Source organism: Stylophora pistillata, chromosome 2, assembly GCF_964205215.1.
Source record: "Stylophora pistillata chromosome 2, jaStyPist1.2, whole genome shotgun sequence".
In the NCBI taxonomy this organism is placed as follows: domain Eukaryota; kingdom Metazoa; phylum Cnidaria; class Anthozoa; order Scleractinia; family Pocilloporidae; genus Stylophora; species Stylophora pistillata.
In genome coordinates this window covers 38,771,430-38,797,529 of record NC_142520.1, presented here as the reverse complement: position 1 = coordinate 38,797,529, position 26,100 = coordinate 38,771,430, and the positions used below count along the sequence as shown (strand labels likewise).

The following is a 26,100-nucleotide window of genomic DNA, read 5'->3' as shown; positions in this document are numbered from 1 at the left end:
ATAGCTACGTTTTAATTCATTAATTATTACCAAGTGCTTCAAAAAGCAGATCTTAGGTAATAAATGACCGTTAAGTGTAACCGTTTTTCTCATAATAAACATCATCTATTATTTGTGGAGTCAAGCTATCAAATGTAAATTGCGATTCTGTCAATGCTTAAGTGCTTGTCTTCATCAGACAATGACGTTGAATAGTTACCCGTTGCTACTGTTGTGGCATAGTGATTCGCTATTGGTATGTTTTAGAGCGCTCTTGTCGTTCTACATTGATGCTCCAGGATGAAGTTGCTCCGCCACAGGTCTGATTTGTTGTTGGTTGGGCTGACTAGTCTGCCTTTTAATGGTGGAACTGAGAATTTACTCTATAATCCGCCCTTAAGTTGCAGGTATCCACACTTCAGGAATCTCGATTGCTCTGTATCTACTGATATTGTTTGAATAAACTATCAACTTATCGGAAAATTGCGAAAAATTCACACCGTTAGTAACTAATCATTATGCAGAATGAATAAACGACCGAGACTAAACACAACTTTCAGAACAGATCTATGATACCTTTTCACTTTACGTTTATCATGTGTAACTGTTTCAATATAATGCAGCGAGAGGTGTGTAGTGGTTAGATTGTTAAACAAAAAAAATTTATTTTGTTTGGTGATTTTTATTTTCCTACTGTAAACTGTATTTTTTTCTAATAGAAATCTTAAATGTATTACTTAAAGGCCCATTTTCATCCGAGATCCTCTGCAGTCGTTTGTTTTTGTTTTGGAATCGACGCGCTATTGTTAAATGGCGAGCTCTGACAGTCATTCACAAACACTATTAAAAAGAAAAACAAAGATTTGGTGAAGAACACAGTAAACAAATTTGCAGCTAAATATTTGAGACTGAAAAATCACAAATTGAGTCTGTGTATAAAACTTGTACAAAGTTTACTTGATGTTGAAGGAAATTGTTCGGCTTCAACACTAAATGAGATATAAACAAATAACCAATATTGGCCAAAACGGATTTACTTAACGCATTTCAATTATAGAATAATGACTTGTACAAATGAGATCGCTTACATACATATCTCAAGATCTCAAATAAAAATTAGTCAAATAATTATTCTCACCTCGAAAAAATCTCCCCGGAGTCTCTAGTTCCATCGTAGAAAAATTCAATAACATTTCTGCAAAAGCACTGTCTGTAGTGTTACCGAAACCCATTGTTGTTTTCCTTGCCCTCCATAAATCATACACAGATTCTCGAAGTCGAATAACCTTTGCCGAGCCGGGCAGACCCGGCCTTCCTCTAGACCGCTTCTTCGGCGGCATCAAATTTTCAAATGAAGTTTTTCACCGTCATACATGTAGGAATTAAGAACTATTTACTGATATGGATACTAGGATAGCTTGTTGTTCGCACATGATTCAAGATGGAACTTTGAAAGACCTAATTAGTAAGATGGAACAAGATATCAAAGCGATTCCGCAACTTCGAGGAAAATAGCGTATTTTTCATATATGAAAAATTATCTGGGCGCGCAAGGCATCTCGGTTGAAAATGGGCCTTTAAACACATATATTTAAACCCTCAAACAAGGCCAGATATTGTATGAGACAGGATGAAACCGAACGTATCTGGATTTGAAGTCAATTCTAAGTGAACACCTAACGATGCTTGTTTGATCTGAGTTTCCTTGAAACACCTGCAATAAAGCAAACCGAGAAAAAACAAAAAAGAGAAACTGAACACCTTGTGGTAGTCCACCAATTCTACATTCCATTTAAGTAATGAGGTGCTGGTAGACGAGGGAGGGGAGGGAGGGGGGATCTGACTTGGTCTCAACAGCTCACATCTTCAACACAACTTCGCGCTCTTTTTTTGCTGCAGCCTGAATTTTTTCAAACGGAGTAAAATTTCTGTCACTTTTCTTTTTTGATCGCTCGTTCAATACTCACCCTCCTACACCCATAGGAAATGTTAAAGATGACACGATTTCCTCAGCCTTATATCTGCTTACAAATTATCCGTATTCACCACAAGCTCTTTGATTTTTACTAAAAATGTCAAATGTAGTCCTTTCCGAACCTCCTAGACATATGGTCCATTTTCCTTTAGAAAACAGGTAATGCTATCTTTTTTAAAGCGTTTAACAGATGACTATTTTGTTTCTTCAACTTTGCAATATATATAATTCTGTTTCACTGGTCACGAGATTTTCGGTCCCACCATAAAGTCAATCACCATACTTCTGAATAACAACATTTCACACTCTTGCATAATATCACGATAAGTGAAAATACTGCTTTCTGTCATTCTGGCATCTGGAATTATATTATTGTCTACCACGCCAACAGGCCCACAATGCTTTCCCTTTCCACCTGGAATATTATGATATGATTAGTACACACTTTGGGCAAGGATATCACTTTTCTCTCGAATGTGAAGGGTCACAGTAAAAGAAATTAAGTACCTGTAAAGTTGTGTCCGTTTCCAGTGTTTCCGGACTTACAAGTACAAACGTACAATCCGTTGGTGTTCGTGCAGGTAGCATTCACGTGACAAGTGGGATTCCCTTTGCATTCGTCAATATCTGAGACACCATAGATATATTTTGCACTCCTTTATTATTTTTGTCACCTTAAAATGAATGAAGACACTCAGTCGCACGATGCTATTAATCATTGCAAAGCATAAAACAAAGGTTTCTCCTTTTCGTGTTTTACGAATTAGATATTGTAAACAAACATTTCAGCACAAATATCTCTTAACCCTCCAATATGATGGCTCTGAAACAAGCAAAATGTAGCTGGATCATTGTGACTCCTTGCATAAAGATGCAAGGAGTAGTGATGCAAGACGTAGCGCTTAATAGGATTAATAGTTCCTGCTAAAGATGCTTCGTTTAATGCTAAGGCTTCTCTGATATTGAGTGCGAGCGAAGTCGTATTTCTGATTCATTATTCGCTCACCTGATGGTAGCTCAAACTTACCTTGGCATGACTGTCCATCTCCGATCTATCCTTCTCTGCAGGTGCAGTTGTGAAAACCGTTAGTGTTGGTACAGTTCGCATTGACGTCACGGAGATGGTCTCCATTATTGCACTCATCGATATCTGGAAGCAAAACACCCCAAAACACCAAACAAACAAACAAATAAACGCACAAAAATATATCACTGAAAAGTATATCAGCTGTAACGTAAAGAAAAAAATAGGCGACTTCCGTGAGTGTCGTAAAAATGTTAGATAGAGAAGTGTCCACATAACTAACCATATTCAACTCATAGATGGAACAGCATTAAAAAAATCCAAGGAATAACAGCTACTAAGGTGATAGTTGTTATGTAGAGTCGGATCTGATGTTAATTTGAATTACCTTGGTATGATTGCCCATCTCCAATGAACCCTTTCTTGCAGGTGCAGTTACGAGAGCCCTTAGTGTTGGTGCAGTTGGCTTTCATATCACAAACATGGCTTCCATTGCTGCACTCATCGATAGCTGGAAGCAGTAGGAATGTCAACGTAGCTTTTTGGATACAAAAATAAAGTGGATGAGCAGGAATCAAGTTAAGCAACCCTGTTTTGTTTTTTTTTGTTTTGTTTTGTGTTTTGTTTTTCAAAATATCCATTGCCTTCGTGCGAAACGAATTGAGTATTGCACCTCGAGACGACTGTAGGTTTTCATTTTACCTGAGCATGAGTGTCCATCTCCAGTAAATCTATCTTCGCAGGTGCAACTACAAGACCCAACACTATTGGAGCAATTTGCAATTTCGTCACAGAGGTTATTGCTGCCTTTGCATTCATCGACATCTAATTAGAAAGTTGTCGAAAGAAAACATTACACGGAGAAAGCATTTAAACAAAAAGGAAGGTTTAAGGTCCTGGAACCAAACTTTGTATAAACTGATTCTGCTCTTTGTTTACTGACCAAGTTCAAATCAGAATAACAATGCATCAGTTATTAAAATGTTTCATTTACAAGTCAGGAACAAAACCAAAGAGTTCTTGACGGCTCCTTAAACTTAAACGGGTCATGAGTGATATATTTTCTAATTCTCTAGTAACGCAGCTGAATAGCGCGGCATTATATTCAACGGGTCATGTTGGAAAATTCTGGTCATGATTTCATTGCAATGAGACTAACTTCACTTGCACAGTTTTGTCCATTTCCAGCATATCCAGGTTGAAATTTACATACGTAGTTCTTACCCACTAGTAATCATCTAGTCTGCTCTCTACCAGTTGAGATTTTTCACCACTAATACAATGATTTGTGTCATTAAGATTTTTTATCACGCAATGTTTATTTAATATACATGTGTCATTGTCGGCATTGTCTTCAGGCCTACACCCGTCGCTATTTTCTCTAAGGCATGCTGGTAAAACAAGTCTTGCTAAGATGATATTACTTTTCTCTCTAATATGAGGGGTTTAAAAAAGGAAGGAATCTAGTACCCGTATAGCTGCGTCCATTTTCTGTAAATCCGTGGTGACAGGTACAAGTATACAATCTGTTGTTCGTATATTTCAGCACAAAGATTTTTTTTTTTTAATCTATCAACACAACAGCTTTGAAACAAGCCAGACGAACATCATGGTAACTTTACGAAAACATGCATGGGTAATGCTGTATAATGATTTGAGACGATATACCAAAAAACAAAAAAAATCCTAAAGCAGTTATTCGAAAAGCATCCACTAGATCATCTTTAAAATTACCTGAACATGAGTGTCCATCGCCAGTGTATCCCACTTTACGTGTGAAGATGCAAGAACCATAAGTGTTCGTACAGTCTGCATTCACGACGCAGACGCTGATTTTATATTTACATTCATCAATATCTAGAGTTTAGAAAGAGAAGAAGTGACTAAGTTAGAGTAACTTACGAGAGGCATCCACCATAGAACTCGTCCAAACCAAATATTACGATAGTGATAATAATGATAGTACATGTATAATTTATAAAACTTTCATTATACTGTCGATGATAACTATTCATTAACTACAATAACTCAAACAAAACGTATGGGACCTACCTTCGTTAACCATATCACAGTAAATAAGTACTGCCTTCCCTTTCCTAGTTGGATCCAGCCAATACTTTCCGTCCATGGTGTATTTACCTTCGCTTGCTTTTATTTCTTGACAAGTCAGCGCCGGTAATTCAAGGATAGAGCATAAGGGAGCTGCAGTAAAGGCAGATATTTTAGTTTCTTTATATTATAAGCTCTTTCAGGTGAGACGGAGCCGGATCCGCCGAGGATAGAGAATAATTCAAGAAATACAAACCAAACACAGAGATAAAATTTTGATTTCATACCTATGCCGTTCAGTCTTCTAATGTAAAACCATCCTGGGACTGAAAGAATATTCTCTGGTCTCGCCTCCCTGGTGCGATTAGTTAGTTCACACATTTGGTATTTTCGATTGTAGTTATAGCCTTGGCACGTGATCTCTTGTCCACATTTGACATTGCAGAGGTGAGGAGCCGCCACTGACCATCTTTTGAAGACAGAGCGCTTGAGAACTCTTCTGGGTTACTTGTTTCTTCCATGAGAGTTGCTCAGATTTTCAACTTACCAATGACGTTGCTAAGATCCCCATCGTGTGATATGCTACTGAACTATAGAACAGAATTTTTGAACAAAGTGTTACTTAAAATGAGAAAATCAAGAAGAAATTGTGCGGTCCTAATTTCTCGTCGTAAAGATTTTTTTCTTTTAACTGTAGTCGGTGGGGGGTTTAATTTCTTGAATCTCGTACCTCCTGGAGATTCTTTGTGCTTATTCATGGGCGACCTTTGCTCGACAGTCTTTATATTCTTATTTTGTTTTGCTAAGCTAAGTGCTGTATGATTTCGAGAAAAAAAATTGTTGTTGTGAAAGCCAAGAAGATCGAATTTGCAAGCAAGGTCATTCAGCTTGGGTCTCGAGGTCCTTTCGGCAAGATGAAAGTTTCTCACTTGGATGTCGGTGGACAAGTGACAACAGTTTGAAGCTTGGTGAAAGCACATCTAGACCTAGCCTGCTTGGTAACTTGACCCTCAGCGACTATGGAATGAAAACCATTTCACCAGTTCTGAGTGTTAGCTCCAAACCTTTTAAATGGTAGACAAGTGGTTGGCATTTTTGTTCCAGCAGCTCCTTGGAAATGATACCAACCATCAGAGATTTATCTATCGCACTTTTGTGATCAGGTCTTTTTTATGTGGTTTTACGGTCCCTTCTGGTTATACTTGAATATTCTAAACATTAGTTAGCGTCATCTAAACAAAAATAACAAAAAAATCTTTGCTAAAGCTTTCCGTTGGAGTTCATGCATTTTCAACCATTCCCAAGTTTATTGTAGAAAATCTGAGGACGATTTGGCCATTTTGTATAAATTTAAACATCGAGAAAAGCAATTAATTATTTTGTTTCGTTCAAGGAAAAGTAAAAACAAAAGCATCCTATACGGATAGCAACTAGTTCAATATCAATTCAGTGTGTGTTGAGGCTATTCCGCAACAGTTGTCCCTATCCGTTCCGGTTTTTGTAATTACGGAATACCATGATGGTAACTAGCGGGCTTTTTATTCGCATGTGGTGAAGCGCTCGTGAAAGAAAATTTGCTCGAACTGTGATTTCTCGCCGCTTTTTAAATACTGCCTCGTTTCAATAATTTGCTAAAATTGTTTCTCCCTTTTTGTTTTCAGCTCGTTCGTGATCAGAATTTTGTTTCGTTAGGGAACTCTAGCTTTGCATCGTCCACAGGTTATTACAGCTAGTCAGCTTGTAATCCATGCTCAAGGTTTGTTATGTTGAAGCAAAAGTAAAATTGTTGAGTTCGTTTAAAGACTGATTTCTCTCGTTGTTACGAGGGTTTTCCATGTCCGACCCGGACAGTGTGTGTCAATTTCCAATATTACATTTGGTCAACTCGTTTCGAAAGCTGACGAATAAGAGGTGATGACTGATCTAGACTTTTTACGAAACAGTAAATGGTACTTCGAGCTTTCGATTGATAGTCAAAATTAGGCATCTAGTAGGTCATACCGATGATCTGATGATGACTTGGGCGAGATCTCGCCCGATTATCGGTTTATGTGACTTGCCTTGTTTTCCGTGCGATCCTGGTTCTCCTCTGATACCACGTGACCCTTTTCTTCCCTGGGCTCCACGGGTTCCTCTTCTCCCACGGAATCCTTTAGGTCCTTGCATTCCCGGCGGTCCCAGCGCACATATTTGTTCTTTCAGTGGACAGAATGATAGTTGGCGCAGCGAGTGTAAGGTTTTATTTATTTCATTTCTGACTGTCCCCATGGTAATTTGATCTGGTTTGGATCTAGAATCCACTGAAGATCGGCGAACTCTGTCGACGCGAGCTGACGAGGGAAAGAAAGATGGTGACCTGATATCGTTGTTATTTCCCATTTAGAAAAAAAAAAGCCATTGTTGATCAATGTAAAAATTGTGGCTATCGCTGATCGATGAGCATTAATTGCATTTTTGAATTTTTAGCGATCAACCTTAACGTGTTTAACGTCACAGACCTTGAATTGTACTTTTTGCTAACAAAATTACTAACAGACTTTGATATTTAAGTTTATTTTCGCCATTTTGCGGATGGATATGCTTCCAACAGTATAATGAATACATCGATGGTGATAAATCCCGATATCAGAGTTGTAACTTTTTGTATATACCACAAAATCACGCGAATGGCGCTTTTAGCGGCCCTGATAGGCTGGTTCGGAAGGGCTAGGTAAGTGCTTTTGCCCGTCAAGAGTTTAATTTCCAAGCATTTCGGTAAATATATAGAAACAGAATAAATTTTTCTTTTTATTTCTATGCGGTGTATTCTATAACAGTTGTGCACCTCTACTTCGGTGAATAATTGTCAAATATGAATTTTAATGACCGCGCGAAAATTGGTTCCTGTCAGAGAACGGTCACCAATTTTAATAGAACTTACCTGATTGTCCCTTTAGCTCTGTAGCAATCTAAATATTCCATTTCTCTCCCCTCGTTGGAAGGCAATTTTCTATAATCGAAATAATCTGGATATATGAACAAAGTTGAAATGGTAAAATGGCCACCGTAACGATTACAAAAGCTGACGTTTCGAGCGTTAGTCCTTCGTCGGAGCTCCGACGAAGGGCTAACGCTCGAAACGTCAGCTTTTGTAATCGTTACGGAGGCCAATTTACCATTTCAACTTTGTTGATATATCCAGATTATTTCGTTACTCCCATAGACGCAGCCCCAAACAGTTTCTTTCGAAACTATCAGCCTTTATTCATTTCTATAATCGATCCCGACTTTTATACTTTTTTTGTCTTATTTGCGACGGCTGATTTCCCCTCTCCTCCCATCCCCCCTGAAAACTAGGTGATCCCATGAAAAAAATATCTGACCTTCTTGGCCTTTAATAATGTTGTTCACTAATGCTTATCGACAAAGGATCAAACTTTTTGACATCTTTATTACTTCCTTCAAGATGCTGCATGTTTAAAAACAACCATTTAATGCAGTTTAATTTTTTTTTTTCAGGAAAGTAACCTCCTGACACTCCACTATCTTATGTCTAGTACGCAACTAATCACTTCAGCACGCGAGGAAACATTTGTAGAAATAAAAACATATTCTACAGTTCAGAGATCTTTGAAAGAGAGATAAAACGAAGCAAACTGTAAATTTTTCTTCTCTTTTCAAGTGTTACCTTTTCTTTTGTCTTCCTCGCCATATACCAAGCCAATTGCTTGTTAAAACATTAATGATAAATGATTAAGAATCAAGGAGTAATATAGAAGATTAATCCATGTGTCATATTACCAGTCATGTCAGTTCGTTGAAAAATCAGTTAAAAATGAAAACGAAAAATCTACGAAAATGACACATGTATCAAACGAGATGAAAAGTCTTGCCTGAGACTGAACGCATTTTAGCAGAATTCAATTTTTGTTCGTAAACGGATCTCGAGTACACTGAGTTGAGCAGAAAGCACAGTGAACATTTTAGAATCAACCCCTGGTAGTGCAATTAATGATTCAAAACAAAACGCAATGTCAAAGGAATACCTTTCATGGCACCTTTTCCCTCTTTGGAGATGTTTTTGAGGCTGCTTGCATCATTTGTATCATTGATTGAGTCGTAAGTTTGCCTCACTTCCGCCATAACATCTTTAAGATGATGAACTCGCCGGTTTATGATCTCAACACGAGCCAAGGCAGTGGTACAGATTACTAAACACACCAACGATACTGGAAAAAAACAAATCTAGATGAACAACTCTGCATATCACCAACAGATGAATTGTTTTGTTTCTTGGACATATCGAAGCAGTGTTGTTGATTGTTCAAGTAACGCGAAATGTTTCTTGTAGTGGGAGAAACCCAAGCTTAGACAAATATGAAAAGTGATCTTGAAATGTGAATCTGTCGTTGGCAGTTGTGTAGATTAACCGCTTAAAGTTACCAGATAGCTTAAAAAATTAAAAACTATTAGATTATCGAGTTAAGGCCAAAAGTCATGTTTGGAATAAAATAAAATTCAATGCGTCGAAAGCTGAAAATGGAAAGAAGGAAATGGCGGCTTGGAGTTAAGTTGTTACTTACGTTGTCTAGTTGAATACAGCTCACGTTGGGTGCCAAAATGTCCCAGTATATTTGCCCGAGTGAGCTCTATACCGTAAAATACCGCTTGTAAGCCCTAGGCTTATAAAACTTCGTGAGGAGTTTCAGGTGGGCTCATAAACGGATGGGGCTTATATTCGGAGGGAATTATAACCGGAAAAGAAAAAGCACTTCGAAACGAGCCAAAGCAGCGTTGATCAAAATATTTTTTGCCTTTACTAGTTTTTAATTACGCTTCAAAAACTTATCATAAACTTTTTCAATTCTTTGTTTTTGGAAGAAAATTAAATTTGACAACACGAGAGGGGGACTTCTATCCAGGAAGGGCTTCTAATTGAGAATATGTTTTTTTTCACAGAGAGATTGGCCTTTAACCGAGGGACGTATGAGGAGGGAGGGGGGAAGCTTCTGGTTTTCACTCGCGACGGTGTTGGAGTCGGAGAAAGTAGACTACAGCTGCGCTGTCGTTTGACTCCGTTGCATGTGATCTGTTAATTCTACGTTATCTAGAATTAAAAGCAATCAGATGTCTAATGCTCGCTATAGCTGGAAATAACTTGGCTTTATTAACTGGGTTGAGAATGATACAAATTAGCCACCGTAGGCAGGTTCTGGAGCTGACGTTTCGAGTGTTGGCCTTCCTTCAAAGCTAGGATCTAATAAAACTAAAAATTCCAATTTTATCTGCCCGCCACCCTCGCAGCACCTCACTTTCTTTGCCCCCCCCCCCCCTCCCCTCGCCTGAGCATAGTTTAGTGCTTCTTTAATTCGCTTCCGCTCGCGACTCCGCCATTCAGAGCGTATCTGTCATAAGCACAATCAAAATAAATTGAAATGTTCAGATTATTTCAACGCCCCCCTTGTCCTTATCACTGCCATGACTGTGTTATCCGGACTTGGTGCTATTTTTGAAGTCAAAATTATTTTCAAAGAAAAGGAAGTTCTCTAAAAATAATTATTTTTACGCATTGCGACTGCAAATATATATTTACTTCTAACATATTAAAAGCGTTTATTATCAATTAAATGTAAGATTTACACACACTATTGCAGAAATCAAACATGCAGACTCACAACTTCAATTCATACATTTGAATTAGCTTATAATTTAACTTTCCGTGACATTTAAAACTGAACAGAAGTAATCCTTCTTCAGCTGCAAATCATCTGCGAGGATCATTTCTCTACTTGTATTTCACCCGAAGGTAAACAAATGGTATTTAATTCAATCGTGATGGATAATTCTGGTAGGCAGCCACAATAAACTGGTAAGTTGCAGGTGTGTGTTTATTCAATTCAAAGGATCTATCAAAAACTGCCGAAAAATAAACTGTTACTGGAAGATACTTTAAGACTATCTCATTACAAGATAAAGCCCGTAGAGCTGTTTAACCCTTTCTGTCAAAGTATTTTGATCGGTAAATCTCCTCTTTTATTTGCTACAGGCTTCCTAATGATTTTGTAATGAGTATTTGATGTTTCTTTATCATCATCTCGTCATCTCTTTGCTTGACGATGATTTCAAAATTGTCAGGAGAGGTTCTATGGAAATCACTATTGAAAGTCAAAGGGTACTTTAAATAAAACAAAAAAACTCACCCAAGGCAATTTGAAACACGGAGACCTCATAAGTTAAAAAAACACCAAAAGAGTCAATGATATACAGTTTATATTTTTATAGTCCTTACTGTAAATTTGCAGCTGTCAACGTTTTGTTCCTGAATAAGAAGTAACTAGTCTGCTACAATAACGTGAATAACAAGACGGTGTACCAGAGAGATTATATACATAATAAGAGCCACAGTTTCTCACTTGGATGCTGGTGGACCAATAACAACAGTTTGATGACCAGTGAAAGCAGACCTGCCTGGTAACTTGACCCTCAGCCACTGTGGGATGAACACCATTAAGCCAGCCTTGGCCATGAGTCCCACACCTATTAATTGGTGGACAAATGGTTGGCATTTTTGTTCCTGCAGCTCCTTGGAAACGGTACCAGCCAGAAGAGATGGGGTTGTCGTACTTAGGAGACCCGGTTTCTTGTATGTGGTTTTACGGTCAGCACTGGTCAGAGTTGAGTAGCTTAGACACTCTACAGCTAAAGCAAACATTTTTTGTTTGGTCAAAGTATTAAGGAAAGTTCACGCATATGCAAACTCAGTGAAAGATATAGTAAGTAAATGACAACTTTTAAATTCGGAACGAGTTTTGATCATTTTGTATGAATGGACACAAATAATTCTGTACAATCGGTTATGTACATAATAATACTTTAATGTATGTAATTTACCGATTGTACGGTTGGTAAACTTGTTTCAAGAGCTGACGATGATCCAGACGTTTCATGAAACTATTGTAACGCCCATGTGCACCATGGGTAGCCACGGTAGATAACGGATTAATCCATTGGTCAGTAGTAGACTTATAGTAGGTCGAAAACCGACCAATAGTTTACCGATGCCTTAGTCGAATTGTCAATCGACAATTGATTGGTTGTGGGCCCACCATTGATAAATACTTGTAGTCAAAATAAATCTTTTCTCTTTGGAAACTTAAAACTTTGGGCATGTTTGATTTACTTATGTCACCTTTAATACGTTAGTTTCAGTACTGAGGCAATAGCTATTGTCAAGAGATAGGTCGTTACGTGATGAATACACACATTGGAAGCGACCGCTTTTTCAGTTGTTAGCGACAAGTTGCTACTGTGACATTTATTACAAAAAGTCATTTTCTTCTTCTTTCCTTTTTTTCTTCTTCACCATGGATATTAGGGCATGAAGGGTGGACGATTTTGGGATTCATCTGTATTTGTCAGGGTCAATAACCTCCATCCCAGCAGAGCCAATATGAAGACCAACCACGAAATCTGCCGCAATTTTAGACAGCGCCGGAGTCAGGGAGATAGGGCGAAGATGTTTACTGATATCCTCAACAGGTTTCACCTTTGGCATTGGGACAACATTGGCCATCTTCCAAGCTGGCGGGAGTCTGATGATCTTTAGATCATCTGATGGTATCATATGATCTAAAGCACCAGAATCTTTCAAGTTTTCTTATTATTGATATTGCCATTTCATGCCTGCGTGTTTCCCAAATTCAAGCTATGCCGAGACATGAAATAAATAGGTGAACTTGACATCATCGTGTAAATGGTCAACTTGACATGCTGTCAAAATTTGTCCTTTAGCTGAAATCTTACTTAGGAATGCAATTTTGTTGGTGTTTATCAATATACATAAAAAATCCAAGCTTTTGTTTATTTTGGTCAGCTACTATGTGTATCAATCAGAACAACCTACTTCGTGTAAGTCTGATTGGTTTCTAGTCAGATTTATTATTGCTGTGCCTACCAGTAGTTTACATTTGTACTTGAGTTAGTACTTTTGCTCTAGGGATAGATGAAAAAGGTACTAGCTGTTTTCAGCAAATCAGGAGTGAAATTTTTCATGTATGTCAGTATTGTGATAAAAAAAGAGTTGTAGTCTAAAAAAAAGAGTTGTAGTCTACCATAAAGGCCTAATACACATGTCTTGCTACCAAGTTTTAAGCTAATAAAACAAAGATGTGGTTTACGGAATTTTGATGACACAGACGAAAATGCGGGTGGGTAGATGTAAATTTCACGTCAGCACGGGTTATGAAATCGGTTGCCCCAAAGTTTTATTACTGATTTTAAAATTCCAGTGATGGCCTTCACTGCTCATATAGGAATAATGATCAGAAGTGGTTAGTCATCGGAGATATTGAGCCATAGAATATCCTTATTTTTGGACGTTGTCAAAACTAGCAAAAGTCGTCTTTACTTAAGCGAGAGATAGGGGAAGAAACGCAATAAAAAAGTTAAAAAAATTAAATTTTCTTAAAGCCTGATAGATATAAAACACAACCCAGTTGATTGAATTTGCAGATGGATTTTTGGTTTGTTACAGCGGCAATGCAAAGTTAGCAAATTAATTATACAATAAATCCAGGGTTTTCCCAGCGGGAGCCTATATCTCCCAGGGAATTAAATATTTTGACCTATTTTTTCACACATTCGTAAACTTATGATATTTATCATTTGTGCCAAGTTTGAGCCAAATCGGTGATTTCAGGTTTATCGCCCCTGCCCAGTTCTGCCCGGTTTTCTCGTGGAGACGCTCTTAAGAAAATAGTAATAATAATGATGATAATAGTAATAATAGCTATAATAACAATAATATTAATAATAATATTAATAATAATAATGATAAGGACGAAAAAAGTGCTAAAAATGAAATACTACCTCACAATAATCCTAAGATTTGCAGTCATTTTAAACTTGTATAGCTAAAGGAAAATAAGGGTTCACTGGCAAAGAATGATAAATCATTATTATAGTTAATCAAAGGCTCTGTGAGCCAACTCGTGAATTGGATAAGCCAATGTAATTTGTGTCGTCAATAGAAATGGGTGTTTGATTTCTATACTAAGTTATGAATCGTTAGACTGGTAAATGAGCATTATGAGGAATATGATGTGAAACTAAATTAGGCCTCAAAGACAGAAAATATGGCCTGATTAGGATTTGATGCAAGACAGTCACTGTTCCAGATTTTACAGTAAAGGTTTGTGGAATGAAAGTTCAAAAGGGTGCTGTTTTGTTTATCATAAAACTATTGTTCCAATATTGAGCTCAGTATTCACTTGCGATGTAAGCATAGGGATAGGCATGTAAAAGCTTAAACGCTGGATGGAACGCACGGACATAAGGATAAGCAGATATGCATAAGATTATCAAAACGTTTCCTTCTTTTTATGCTTATACTGTCTAGTTAAGACTTGGTTGGCATAAGCGTAAGGATAAACATAAGCGAAAGTCTTTCAGGCAATCAGCAAGCACTATACTGCTTATACCAACCATGTCCCTATTTAACGTAACATCGACTGAGCGCTTGTGCTCATGTTTATGCTGCAGCTGTGCCCACCTGTGCATTAGCTTATGTTCATGCCTATGCTTATGTTACAACTGAGTACTACCCTTGAAGCCTGTTTCACACTTCTAAGATAATTTTTAGCACAAGGATGAAAAAACAAGTACAAGGATGTTCACACCACTCTAAATTTTGTTTTTCGGAATTCTTATTGTTAGTCAGTGGATACTCAAAACAAGGATTTTTTCCTTATATTGAGAGTCAATTCCTTGAAATGTAAGGATCAAGATTTCTGCTTTTAAGAATTTTATACTCTCCAATGAAAGTTCCTCAGTTTCAGAATACCACCATTAAACAATAAGATTTACATTCCTTGTTTTAAGAATTATGACTTTGAATTCTCATTTTAAAGGTATTTCCACAATTGAATAAATATCTCAAATCCTTGCTTTTAGCAAGTATTCATTCTGTGTAGAAAGGTTCTTCTTCCAACTAGATTTATGATAAATGCTTGCCAAAATTTCAGAAATATCTGTGGAATTGTGCTTGTCAAACTCCCAAGGAAATATAACTAAATATAATTTGAAAATCGTTTTTACATTAATTTCTCTTTCAACACACTCAATATCTGTGATTCTTCATGAAACAAGAGCACAGTTTTGAGTGTTCCTGGTTTACCCTAAATATAAAGCATTAGGAATATCCTTGTTGCATCTAATTCACAAGCGACACTTCGAAATCGGACTATCGGCGAGCAGCGACTCGAGTCGTTTGAGCCCGCGGTAGAAATTACCAAAAGATGAGCGTTTTAAACTTAAAATTTATATTTACATAAAGTTTCTTATCAGGGTATGAGGGAATATCGGTGGCCTTATGGTAAAAAGCAAGGTGATCCGTGAGATTTTCATGGTGGCGACGTAGGTGGTTCAAATCCGCCGTTCTTAAATAAATGAAGGGTTTTGCTTAACTTCCTACTTTGTTTTCTTTTTTTTCTTTTTCGGACACAATAATCATTTTCCTGGATGCATAAATTTAAAAATAGAAGTATTGATGCCATAAATGAAATATACGCTGCAAGAAATAAAAGTGTTTTCGAAGATTGGGCAAACTTTAATTAATTCACAAATGAAACACGTATACTTTTTTACTCTTTCAAGATTATCATTGGCTTCTTTTCACCCCAACACTATTCTTAGCAACAAAGGTCGCCATTTTGTTTGTTTATCACTCACCAAAAACTATCGAATACATTCAAAAGCCTAAAATAGAAAAAAGTTTACAGAAATCGACCAATCCAGCGAGCGAGCGAGCTCCATTCATCACATCATACCTACAACTCGTTCTTGCGCACGCGCAATTTAAGAGTTAAAAATGATGATGATGGTGATGATGATACTTATAATAAAATAATAATAATGATAATAGTAATAATAATAACAATGATAATAACAGTAAAGAAACAATGAAGAATAATAAGAAACAAAAACAAAAACTAAAAACTAAATAAACATAGAGCCTGCCTTATTTAACAAGATACTACAATATTAAATCTCCGCCAAGTTTATCATTTTTATGCATGGAAGTTGGTAGGTTTACGTGCGAAAAATCTCGCGCTCTGATAATATGACATACCTGTGCAGTTGTATCCATCCCCTCTAAAACCAGGATTACAAGAACACTTGAACGATCCCTTGCTATCGGTACAAGTGGCGTTGTTCTTGCTACAATTGTGGACATCTTCGGCACACTCGTCAATGTCTCAAATAAAATCAACAGACCGTACCCATGATTATAATAATGATAACACGGCTGTAACGCTGGTAGGAGGGGTTGGGCGCCAAGAGGGAAGGAGACTTTAAAGCATTTTATCCCTAAAATTTTTGCAAACTTTGATGGTAAAAGTGAGCGTTGATTATGATTTTGAACGCAACTTTGAATAATATTTCTACTACCCACTGGACAAGATACTAGACTATCGCAGGGTTACCTCCCCAGCATGAAATTTGCCGATGCCCATTTTTAATTAAACACCTGGGTGAAGAGGGGCACTGTAAGGGTAAAGTGTCTAGCCTAAGAACACAACACAATGTCCCCGGCCGGGGCTCGAACCCGGACCAATCTATCCGGAGTCGAGCGCACCAACTATGAGGCGACTGCGCCTCCAACAATTTCGCCCAGTTCTAAAGGTTTCATCGCGCTGATACGAAAAAGCATCGTGTTCTGGATAGGAGAGTTCAAATCCATTGTTCTACTTTTCCACTTAATGACTGAAATAGAATGGTCCTAATGGAGTTGGCTTGAGTTCTTATTGATATCAAAAGACTCCACTGAGGGATATCTTGAGAATAGTACATGTGTCGCGACTATAAATACATTGATTTAGTTAGTGGCCACGTGATAATGACGTAACTGGAAACCTCATGTTGCTGTTGTTTTGGTTTTGGTTTAGGCGCCATTTTTCTTTAGTGTAAAGTTTTGTTAACAGGAATACAGTTCTCACACACACACAAAAAAAAAACTGTTTGGTCAGTTTAGGTGATCACTTTAGGTGACAACATGAGTGTACACGAGGCTGCAACTTGAAAAAGGTAGGAGGGTCTTCAAAAAAGAAAACGAGTTTTACAAGAAAAGGAGCTGGCTTTAGTTCCTTCCTGTTCATCCTAAACAAGACACAATACCCAGAAATTAGAAAAAAGAAAAAGAAAATTGAAATTGCGCCCCTACTCTCCTTTTCCTCCGCATTAGGTCACAGTTAACACGTGAAATAAGGACAACCGATTTTGAATCTTAAAATATCCACTGAGTTGCAATCAAATACAAAATCGATTTATATCATTTCAAGTCTTACCCACGTCACAATCGTGGCCAGTAAATCCAGACGCACATAAGCATCGATATCGTTTTCTTGTAAATCCCGACTGGCAGGTGCCGTTGTTTTTGCATGGACATTGAGCGCAAAAGTTCTTAAAAAGAAAAAAAAAGGGGATGTCACAAGTAGTTGTCCAGTATCTTGACAGCCTTCTCTGACGTTTCGTCGAGAACTTGAGCGCACAAAAAAAAATCGGGTAAGGGCGTCTGTAGACAGGATTTAAAGAAAATAGCGTGGTTCCTAAGAAGAGCACCTAGTAACCCCAGTCATAGCTCGACTTTATCGTTATGTCCATTGTTGTGATCTTCTCCTGAGCTATGAAATGAATTTAACTATTTCGATTGTATTTAAACATAGTATATTCAAGCTTCGAAAAATCAATTGAATAAAAACTGTCTCTTCCAGTAATACCTTAAAATGACCTTTTCATTTATCTTTGCCTACGAGAATTGTTATATGAGAGGCATGGAGAGCGATCAATTTTTACTCAAGGCCGGTGAGCATGGTTCTAAAATGACGAATTACTTGCTTTTATTGATAGAGTTGAGTGTCCACAAAGCACTCAAAGGATTTCTGTTCCTAGTAACTGCTGATCTATAAAAGCACTTATCTAAAATTATGTAAAATAACAAATAATGGATGAAAGTAACCCTCAGCTCTCGTGAATCACTAGAAAAGAGAGAGATGTAATTAACAGCTCGTCCATGTACCTTAGTTCCATGGTACACATAGTTTGCTGCTTCCACCAGATCTTTATCATGCTCTTGAGCCGTTGAGTTATTCAGTTCGCAGTTGTGTTCTTCTGCTCCCTTTTCTCCAAAATAAAAGTTAACACTGACACAGTTATAGTCCAGGTAGCAACGATGTTCACACGTGTCCCTGTCCGTCACACTAATGTTTGTTATGGTGTGGTTAACAAGACGTTCTCCCACAAAGAACAGAGTCGATGGAAATGCTAATATACGGCATTGATCTAAAAATTCAAATCATTAAAAGTTAAATAGCGACATGGGTCATGAATTCTAAAGGTCACAACTGTTGTTAAACTCGCTTTCCGAGCGCTTGGGACTTATATTGATAATTACGACGTATTCAGTGAGATACCAAGATCATTAATATATATAGCCTTTAGTTTTTTCGAGCCAAAAAGATCTCCAGAAAAGGATTGTATGACCTCCAAAAGCCGGAAAATAAACTTTTTCGTTCTTTTAGAGAAATGCAAATAATTTTCATGATGACCTCTGCTGCCCCAGCTTACATTAAACAAAGGATTTGTTTTGTTGTTTTCTTTTGTTTTGTTTTGTTTTTTCATCTCAATTACTTTCTGCGGAACACCTGAAACGCACAGCCTCACAGTTGTTAAAAATGGTACTGATAATTGCAAAGTGTAACTTTGACCAGCCCAAACTCCGAACAAAATTCTTGCCCAGAAAACTCAATAACTGCCATTAATGTTCAATGATAAAAGAGGCAAGAGGTTTCAATTATGAACTCCCAGCTTATGTACATTATTTCAAATCACGTCTTCCTCGCCCAAACGAAAATAGCCTTGAGGTTGACAATATTTCAATCTTAAACAAGGTACGAGTTATTGCCACAACAAGGAAACTGAGCTCTCTTACACTTCTTTAAAATAGTAAGACTTATATGAGCATTGTTGATTTAATTATTTTTGCTTAAAATCTTTCAGAATTTTCAACTCAAAACTACACATTCTCGTCATAAATTCTAGCAAAAAATGGTCCAAGCATGCTAACTGTACTACGCAATAGTCGTAAATGAGGGAAATTCGTTCGTTTTCCGCTTCCAAGCATACAATTTAGCACTCCATTGGGAAAAGCTTTCGTCTTGAATTATCTCATGGCCTCACCTCAACCAACTCTTACGCTACCCTTGTGCTTTGCAGATTTCCTGCTGCGTGCATCTGTTTCACGATATGCACGCGCCAAGCACCAACAAATTCTTCATTTTACATTGTGTTTTTTTTTTTTGTTCTTTGTGATTTTTTTTTTGTTTGTTTGTTCGATTTTAATTGAATTGTAAAAATGTTCCAAGAAAGAGTTGTTAAATATAACTAATTTCAATATCTTCATGGTTACACATCCATTCATCTATCTCTTAGCCACCTGTCAAGTGAGAAGTATTGATGTTCTCTCTCATTCACAGCCAGTATTTGTTTTGCATTATTGGAAACATAATTGCTCTGCCTCCATTTCAACAACTTTCTCTATGTTTTTATTGGCTTTGAAAAACCCACTCATTAGGCTTCCAAAAATTGTGTAATACATAACACAGGAAGGGTGCTATGAAGAAAATAATATGCCTCGAACACCGAGTTCTAAAAATTAAAAGACATTCGTTTTGGTATATGTTTAAAACCTGTCGGCAATATGTTTTCGAGGTGTATATTACGAAAGTTTGTCTTCAGTTAAAAACAAATGATGTCAACTAAATATGAAACCAGCGAATAATCATGTATCCAAAGAGAGATTGTTATTCCACAGGAGAATATAACAAAAAAGGAAGGCAATTTTTCGAATAAAAAAATATCTATTTTCCAATTTGTTAATATGTCAATTTTTGTTTCCCTGAGTGCGTGGCTAACTTCAGGCTCTTCCTTGAGTTTGTGCAAGCACCAGACAAGCAAAAGGAATTTTCGAAAATATATTCATAAATTTTGGATGACCTTCATAGAACTTAATGGATTCATATGAGTGTCTCAAAAGACTTCGAGGCTATAAGCTTTAAAAAAGATGACCAATCAAGTAATTATGGATATAGTCCGGTTCAAAGGCGACAGCATGAAGCGGTTGAAGGTCTACCTGGGGTGATATCAGTGCATGATGATATCCTAATTTATGGAGAGGGTGATACAGAGCATGAAGCCGTGGTCGACCATGAAAAAAACATGCGAGCTCTAATGGAAAGATGTAAAGAGCAAAACATCACACTTAATAAAGATAAGATCCAGACATTTTGTTAGTTAGGTCTCTATACACGAGACATTCAGTCTTCCAAAATGTGCAATTCCTTTCACTTTTTGATATATTTCTTAGCTGAAAAATTAAGAGCAGAAAAATAAAGGTTTCTTATCAAAAAATGAAAGCTAACATACCATCTGGGCAGGACTGAAATTGTCTGAGGGGAAGCACCACAGAGATAAGGAACAAGTGGAGAAAAACCGTCATGTCCGCACAAAATCAGCCGAAAAGAAGTACTTTCGATGTTTTGGAGCTATTGAACACACAGAGGAGCTTAACAGCAGTTTGATGACTGAGATGTACCTCCAATTTAAGGCTACACTTCCTAGAAACGTGTTAGCCAATCACATTTGGCCGTGATCTATCAAAGATGTTTTTCCGCGCGTCACAGAGACGCTGTGAGATCAATTGGTGTGTTCTGAAACAGTTAATTTGGTTAGTTTTCTCCTCAGGCAGTTATTTCCATCTTTCACTCTCTATCCTTATGGACTCTTCTTGTACCTATTTCAATGATTAGAAGCAGCATCAAATGAGAATAGAAATTTTTAGTTAAAATATGCGAAAATGCAAGGGCATAAGAAAATCTCAATTTTTTTTTTCAATATTCAAATTGATATCTCTGTGGTATTTTGACCAAATTCCTACGGCTTCAACGAGGTAAACTCTTTTGTAAAGTGTCGTTCTCACTGAGAGTTTTTTTAGCCCGACTTGCACCTGCAATTTAAGAATTCTTTCCTCCAATTTAGTGAGTTTTTGATATGCAAATTAAGTCCAAGAGAAGGTTCTCCTTTGATTTTGATCGCTGTCCACACGGGCGGTCTGGCCAGAAATCAGCTTTAGCTTGTGGCGACACAAAAACAGGAGAATTGGAGAACAACTAAACTATGAATGTTCAATGTTCTACTAAACACTTTTTTATGGGCAAAGAAAAAAGAAAACCTTTTTTCACTTTGCTAAAGCGTGTAGGTTTAGAGACCACGTTAGAAAACCTTCGTGTCCAGGACATGTTAATAACCATAAACGCTTGTTTTCAAGGCACCGCCCCCATATGCATCAAAATACTTGTTAAAAGAAGAAATAATAAGTATGATTTAAGGGGCAATAGTATGCTATCGCTACCAAAAGTAAATACCACAAAGCATGGATTGAACTCTATTAAATATTTCGCCGTAAAACAATGGAATAGGATTTGAAACGAATTGCGTTTAAAAGCTGGAGGTAGAGAATTTAACAAACAAGTGAGGAAAATTACATTAACCATTATCGAATTACAATAACCATTATCATTTTAACTACAATTAGATCTGTGACGTAATAAGTCAATAAAGACACTTTGCTATGCCTGAAGAGCCGCAAAAGCGGTGAAACACGTAGCGCAAAAGCAAAGTAAAAGAGGACTTTCGTTTTTCATTTATTTTAGTATAGAGTCTGTTCGCGTGACGTCATAGAAATGTTCGAAAACGAGGCGCCGCCATGTATGAGGAGTGATTCTTGAGATAGCGGTCAGTGAATTGGGAAAATATGCGTCTTCGGACAAAGCGATTGTGGATTCCAAGCTTATATTTTCCGCTTATGCCAATTCACTGGAAGGCAGTATTAAGAGGTATGTCGAAAAGATCTCAGTGATCGGCATGGATCATTTGCTCGTTCCGGTGCAGAAATATACTTCGGAATGCCTTCCTCCTGTCGAAGCTTGTGATATTTTGTCATATCTTGTGCTCGAGACCAGCTTCTACACTAAGGATCAATTCAAGGATTTCCGAAGCCTATTTGCCTACAATCAAATGGTTTCTTGTTTTGTTACAAGTGTTCTTGGCCAAATAATCCAAGATATATTTGTTGTTCTCGCTAAAGTAAGGCATTCGCAAATGATGAATGACCCCTACGTGCAGCTCTGGATCATAACAACCACAGAAGGAACTGTTGTTTCAGCGCATTGTGCAGGATGTATGGCTGGGCTGGAGAAAGCTGTTCTCATATCGCGAGTGTTGAAAGTCAAAGAGTACTTTAACGAAAAAAAAAACAAACTTACCAAAGACAATTTTTTAAACACGGAGACGTCATGACTCAATTAGAATTAACCCAAAAAGATTCAATAATGTCTAGTATATATTTTTGTAGTCTTTACTGTAAATTTGCAGCTTTCAGCGTTTTGCTCCTGAATAAGAAGTAACTAGTCCGTGCTACAATAACGCAACAGAGAGATTATATACATAATAAGAGCCACAGTTTCTCACTTGGATGTTGGTGGACCAATAACAACGATCTGACCACCGACGAAAGCAGGCCTTCCTAGTAACTTGACCCTCAGTCACTGTGGGATGAACACCATTCAGCCAGGCTGTGGAATGAGTTCCACACCTATCAGTTGGTGGACAAGTGGTTGGCATTCTTGCTCCAACAGCTCCTTGGAAACGATACCAGCCAGGAGAGATTAACCTGTCACACTTTTGAAACCAAGTTTTCCTGTATGTGGTTTTACGGTCGACACTGGTCAGACTTGAGTAGCTTAGACACTCTACAGCTAAAGTAAATATTTTTTTGGTTTGTCAAAGCGTTAAGGGGAGTTCATGCTTTTGCAATATCTGAGATATCATATATATATATTGCACTTTATCATTTTTGTCACCTTAAAATGAGCAAAGACTGTCAGTCGCGTTCCACAAATTAGATCTAGCAAACGCATATTTCAACACAAAAAAAAATATTTTATATAATCCACTGACATAACAGCTCTGGAAACGTCGGATGTTGATCATAATAAATCCGTGCATAATTAACAAATGGTAAACACCACAGCGTACACTATTGAGTTATGGATGCACGCGGGAGGTTGCTAAGCACGAAAGAAGCGTAAGAGTCGCTCGAGGCGATAGCCGAGAGCGGCTCTAGCTTCTTGAGTGCTTAGCAAACCTCCCAAGTGCATACATAACTCAATAGTGTACGGTGGGGTGTTTACCATTTGTTTTATAACATAACATTGATACATTGTAGCTAAAGAGTTCCCTTTTATTTAACAAATCTTACGTGACCAGAAAAAACAAGCGCGCGCGGAAAAATAGTCTTTGCATTTGCTCACGTCAGCAGCGAACACCCATGGGCAAATGGGGGACGCTAAATTGACCAATCAGAGGGCGCGCTTTACTTTGGTTATGTTATAAACATATATGGGTAACCCTGCTTAAAATGAAAGAGGTAGCACTTACTTTGATAACAGCTTGATATGAAAACCTGTATAATGTACTTTGACATGACTGTCGATCCCCAATGTATCCTTACACTTACAGTTATTAGAGCCATGCTGGTAGTGCGCATTGCATTTACATCGCAATTATGGCTTTTATCGTCGCACTTATTCGGAAAACATCCATAAGGCCATCAAAATTACCTGAACACGAGTGTCCATCACCGGTGCATCCCGCTTTACATGTGCATTTGTAAGAACCATACGTGTTAGTGCAGTTTGCTTTCACGTCGCAGTCACTGATATTATATTAACACTCATCAATATCTAGAATTTAGAAAGAGAAACGGTGACTAAGTTAGAGCAACTAACGAGAGGCATCCGCGCTGGATCTGACTCAAACCAAACATTTTGATAATGATAGTATAATTAATAAAACTTTCGTGCTACTGATCTGTCCTTGTAAAAGAAACTAGTTCAAACAAAACCTATGGGACTTACCTTCGTTAGCTATATTACAGTAAATCAATAGTGGCTTCCCTTTCCCAGTTGTATCCAGCCAGTACTTGCCGCTTATGGTGTGTTTTCGTTCACTCGCTTTTATTTCGTGACAAGACAGCGCCGGTAATTCAGGAATAGAACATCAGGGAGCTGCAGTAAAAATATGTTTTTCATTGTCTTCATACTGTTGGTTCTTTCAGGTGAGAAGGACCCGGGTTGACCAAAGTTAGAGAAGAATTTAAAAAAGTACAAACCAAACACATAGATAGACTTTTGATTTTTCACCTCTGCCGTTCAATCTTCTGATGTAAGACCACTCAGAGGCTGAAAGAAATTTCTCTGGTCTTGCTTCTTTAGTGCGGTTGTTTAGTTCACATATTTCGTATTTCCTGTTGTAGTTATAGCTTTGGCACGTGATCTCTTGTCCATATTTGACATAGCAGTGATGTGGAGCTGCCACTGACCATCTTTTAAAGACAGAGCGCTTGAGAGCCATTCTTTGTTTACTTCTGTCCTACACTGATCATTAGCTGTGACAAACTCCATGACAGAAGCGAAAAGGGCGAATCGTAAACGGCGGAAGATCCACTACATGCTTCTTTTGTTGTGCTGAATCTAAAAACGTCAAGTCTAAGACCACATAAGTATATTGTGAGACCTTACTTTCTCGGGAAAAAAAAAACTACTTCCCTACCAGATGAAGACATTCAACAATCATACATCCACATCAAAATATTTCCTGAAATTGCTTAAAAAACACTCCAAAGTTTTATTTTGTGAGAACAAAATTTGCACAATGCTCGATAGGATGACAAACAAAATATCAAGGAAGATCAGAGAAAACTCTTATTAAGCTTTATTCGAATGTTTTAATTTGAACTGAGGATCTTTCAGCTTTTGTCGAATGATAACTTTGATATGCTTGACACATTTGTATTTTTTTTCCTATTCTGATCTAAGAAATCTTTGTTGTCACTGGAAATTACGATCGAACAACGAGCGTGACGGAAATGCTGCAAGACCTACAGTGGGACACACTTGAAACAATGAGAAGACATGCAAGGCTCTCTGCTATGTACAAGATGAGCCACGGCCTCCTGGATGGGGATTGGGGGTTGGGGGGATTATTTGATAACAAACAAAGAAAGGAGAACCCAAGGAAGCCATGATTTTAAATTTATTGTACCGAAAGGACATAAAGCTATTTTTAGATTTTCTTTTTTTCCCAGGACAATAACTGAATGGAACAAACTTCCAAAAGAAACTGTTTCCAGCCAATCCCTCGGTATTTTTAAAAGCAAACTAACTTAAATTTATTTTATCGGTAGTTTTAAATAGTTTTTAATAATTTTCAATAGTTTTTAATGGTGTTGTATATTTAGTATAGCTTCACTTCTTGTTATCTTAGAGTTGGCGTGATGTCCTAAACGATTTTGCACACACAACGATATTTTGATTTAGATTTATATTGTGTTCTCCTGATAATTCCAAACGCTTTACGCGATCTAATAACAAGTATATGCAAGTTTGAATTATCTCCATCCAGAAATATCCGTTCCATATGCGAAGTAAAAACGATTCTTATGGAATGGAAACTTTGAAAGAAATAATCTAGTCTTATTGACCGCTAAAAAACCAACAAACAAACAAACAAACGAAAATACAAACAAAAAAGGAATCCATATTTTTTTAAAATCAATATACCGAAGCTTGTTTCCCGTTACCTAACATTTCAATAGACTACGAGCAGTCCCTTTTTTTCGGAGAAGTCCATCGCACGAATCAAAAAATAAGCAGTGACAAAAATATTGCTGTTATTGCGCCACGGGGAACTCTCCAAGTAACGTCGATGCACTGCAGGAGCTTCATGAGTGAGGTACTTCTTCTGTGGATCCACTGCGGTCGGCTCTCTCTGAGCTTGCTCGCCTAGATTCTGATGTGGCGAAGGGGGCCCAGGTTCGGGCGCGAGTCAAATGGGTTGAGGAAGGTGAGACTTCCTCGCGTTATTTTTTTCGTTTAGAGAAAAAACGTTCTGCCGACCGTCGCATCTCTGCGTTGAGAGA

The 26,100-nt window shown here is 37.6% G+C and overlaps 1 long non-coding RNA gene and 1 pseudogene across 1 annotated transcript; both read right to left on the bottom strand.

Annotated features, from left to right (window-relative positions):
* Window positions 1–4,774: 4,774 nt before the first annotated feature.
* On the bottom strand, window positions 4,775–6,015 carry LOC148739414 (uncharacterized). Its single transcript, XR_015997378.1, has 3 exons — window positions 5,315–6,015; window positions 5,031–5,180; window positions 4,775–4,835 (listed from the first exon to the last, which is right to left on the bottom strand). It is a non-coding gene; the product is annotated as an uncharacterized LOC148739414 (long non-coding RNA).
* An 11,918-nt stretch (window positions 6,016–17,933) lies between these two features.
* LOC148739413 (uncharacterized) lies at window positions 17,934–24,755 on the bottom strand (annotated as a pseudogene).
* Between the last annotated feature and the right edge of the window lie 1,345 nt (window positions 24,756–26,100).